We start from the raw sequence: 3686 nt of genomic DNA, 5'->3' as shown, positions 1-3686 counted from the left end.
ATTATTTATTTTATTTGTTGTTATTATTATTATTGTTATTATTATTACTCTGACCAGAGAGAGACACAGAGAGAGAGAAAAGGAAATAAAAAAACCAAGCCACCAAGCCTGGGACTTGAACCGTGGTTAGCCACGTGGAAGTCCAGCATTCCAATCACTGTGCCACCTGGTGGCCCCAACACATATATTATTTTCAACCCACCAGGTCCAGGACTCGAAATGTAGTTGGCCATGTAGGAGGCCAGTGACATAATCACTATACCATTTGCTGATCCCAATAACATGAAAACTTCATTAGTTATCAGGGAAATGTGGACTAAAACTAAAATGAGACATAACCACCCACCTGAGTGAGTGACATAGAAAAGGTGGCAATACCAAGGGTAGGCAAGGATGTGAAGCAATTAGAACTTTGATTTACTGCTATGAGAAATTAATATCAAGGGACCAGCATAAAAAAAAGAATTAAATAAGTAATTCTTAAAAAAAAACTCACACCAAATGTGTGTGTTCATGTGTATGTGGCCGAGATCCCGAAAGGAAAATGAAGGAGAAGGGATTGTGGCATGGCCATTACCCCAGGGGGTAGTTTCTCACTTTCTGTCTCTCCAGTGAACACATGCACCCTATAGCAAAAATCTCTCTCTCAAAAAAAATTATTTTAATTTTATTTGTTATTAGTTTTTAATTCAAGCAGAGAGAGGGGAAAGGGAGAAAGCAAGTCACCAGGTCCGGGACTTGAAACTTGGTCAGCCATGTGGGAGTCCATGACCTTAAGCACCATGCCACCTGCTGGCCCCAGGGGATGCTTTCTTTCCTTTTTAAATTTTTTTCTTTCCTGTTTTATTGTTTTGTTTGTTTATTGGTGCTTTCTCACTTTCTCCCTTTGGTACTCTCTCTCTCTCTGGCAAGCGTATATACCCTATGACAAAAATAAAATGAAAAAAAATATATATATTGAGGCCAGCAGAAAATGTAATGGTTACGTCACTGGACTTCCGCATGGTTGACAGTGGCTTGAGTCCCAGACCAATGGCTTGAAACTCATGCCGTATGCGTGTGTGCCCCAAATTCCAGGAATAGAATACAGCGGAAAGAATTGTGGTAGAGTCACCCCCCGGGGAATGATTTCTTACTTTCCTTCTCACTGTGTCTCTCTCTTCCTCTGGCCAGCACACATGCCCTATGACAAAAATGTTTAAAAAAAAATTTTTAAGGGCTGGCAAGTGGCATGGTGGTTAAAGGTGCTGGACTCCCACATGGCCAACTGTGGTTCAAGTCCTGGACCTGGTGGCTTTCTATCTCTCTCTGTCTTTCTCTGGATAAATTGGAAAATAATAGTAATAATAAATAAAGTTAAAATAAAAAGAATTATTTTTAAAAATTTCTAAATTAGACTGTTTAACTTATTAAACTGTTTAACTTACGGGATCCCTGAGTCAACTCTGTGACAATAGATAGCTACTGTCCTTTTTTTTTCTTTAAAGAATGTTTTTTTCTTTCTCAGAAAAGAAAACTATTCCTATAGTTTAGTAAATTATCTGATAGTGTTACAAAGCCTATGTTCGGGACCAGCAGTGGGTGTAATGGCTATGTCGCTGGATTCCCATGTATCCAACTACGGTTTCCTGTTGCCTACTTAAGAACATTCTGTAATAAACTCATTGTAAAACACACACACACACACACACACACACACACTCACAATTTTGCCAGAGGGCACATTCATTCCCAAAGGCAGAGGGAGAGAGAGGTAAACTGAGAAAACATCCCCCAGAGGGAATAGCCGCTGTCATATAGCAAAAACCTCTCCAAAATAAATAAATAATATAAAATAAAAAATATATAATGCCTATGTTCAGACTTTTGGGATTTTGGACACCTGGCATGTTTCTCAAGTCACTGGGTTGAAAACTTGAAATGCACAGTCACCCATGTAGGATCCACTTGCCTCGACCACTACACCACCGACTGGCCCCCTTCGAGACTTTCCAGGCTCTGCCTGTCTTGTCTGTTTTTCGCTGCTCTTCCGGGCCCCTCAAGTTGTCCCCCCTAACTCATCACGGTCACCAACACAGAGGCTAACCCGGATCATCTGGTAGTCGGGCCCTATTGCAGCCACCCAGGTCTGCCTTTCCTGAAGGTCAATGGGAAGCAGTGCAAAGAGGAGAGCTTCCGTGTAGGAGTCTGGATTCAAGTCCTAGTTCTAGCTCAAACACTGACCTTGGGCAAGTCTTTTTTTCTAAATCAAAAATTTGAAATATTTATTTATGAAGTAAATTACTATCTTTGAAATTAAACAGTTCACTAAACAATGAAATATTTTCACCAGACACATTCACATCTAACAACTTGTACATATAAGATACTCATAATGTTTCCAATTTCTTTCTTTCTTTCTTTCTTTCTTTCTTTTTGTAGAGATTTTCACTATGGGGTGCTTGCGTTTGCCAGGAAGACAGAGAGAGACAGAGAGACAGAAAGCGAGAAATCACCCCCCAGGGAGGATGGCCATGCTGCAGTCCCCTTTCCTCCATTCTCCACTTGGGATCTTGAGCATGCAAGCACACGCGTCTGGCCTGAGTTTAAACCACCGGGTCCGGGACTCAAACCACAGTCAACTACATGGGAGTTCAGCAACATAGCCATTATACCAACTGCTGGTCCCAATTTTTCCAGTTTCAGTCTGAACATACAGTTTTTACCTAGGTACACGATGCAAATTCTAATACAGATTTTCTAATTAGTTGTTCGGGCCTAGACAAGCCATTTTAGAGCTCTGCCCTTACCCACGTAAAACAGGAATGATAATATCCTTCTTAAACCTACCTTTTAGGTAAACAGACACAAGATTATGTGAAAACTTTTTGCTAAAGTTGCTAAACAAATGTAAGGTAAAATATTTATCTATTAACTATTTTCCAACATTTGATTGACATTTTTATAACTTAGCCAGTTCTGAAAATGCAAAATTCAGTAGTTACGCAAGGTGAATTAAACTTGTAAAGCTAGTCCTAATAAAAAATGCATTCATCCACATTCTCATTTCCTTACATTAAGAAATAGTAATTATAAAAATAGGTAACATTTTATTAAAATATTCCTATTTATTCTAGTTTAGGAGTTCTTGCCCTTGTCGATGGACTGTCTGGCATCGACCACGGCATCAGGTACTCGAACGGTCGAATTGTCCATTCATTTTGTCAAACAGATCTGGCAGCCCAAACGTGATCTGTTAGCCTGAATGCCAGATCAAACATGTCATTCTCATCAGTGATGGGTTCTAACTTCTCCAATATGTGCTTTTCAAAGATGAGGTGACAAGTGGAGCAAGGCAAGGTCCCTGCACACGCACCAAAACCATCAATACATAGATTGTTTTCAACTACAGCATCTAGCAGAGTGGCACCAACTTTTCCTTTGCTAATGTCTCGTGGTTTATAAAGTGGATTGTTATTTTATCTTCGAGCTGCTCCGCGCTCACGCCGACACACTCAGCGGCCGGCTATTCCCCGCACCGCTGCCCATGCTCCGTGGCAGGCCACCGGCTCCCACACGGGGTCCAGCTAACAGCAGCCACCGGCAGTCCACAGAGGCGGCACACCTTAAAGGATTATTTTTATTAGGGCCAGTAGTTGGTGTGGTGGCTAAGGCGCTGGACACTCCCCCTTTGGCGACCCCCGTTC

At 41.3% G+C, this 3686-nt stretch overlaps 1 pseudogene; it reads right to left on the bottom strand.

Annotated features, from left to right (window-relative positions):
* Positions 1-3117: 3117 nt before the first annotated feature.
* The window catches only part of LOC102476031 (adrenodoxin, mitochondrial pseudogene), a 933-nt pseudogene continuing 364 nt past the window's right edge, over positions 3118-3686 (bottom strand).

The sequence above is a fragment of the Tupaia chinensis genome, unplaced genomic scaffold (genome assembly GCF_000334495.1).
Source record: "Tupaia chinensis unplaced genomic scaffold, TupChi_1.0 Scaffold143921_1, whole genome shotgun sequence".
Classification (NCBI taxonomy): domain Eukaryota; kingdom Metazoa; phylum Chordata; class Mammalia; order Scandentia; family Tupaiidae; genus Tupaia; species Tupaia belangeri.
Note: the sequence above shows the minus strand (reverse complement) of the source record. Positions and strands in the feature narration are given on the sequence as shown.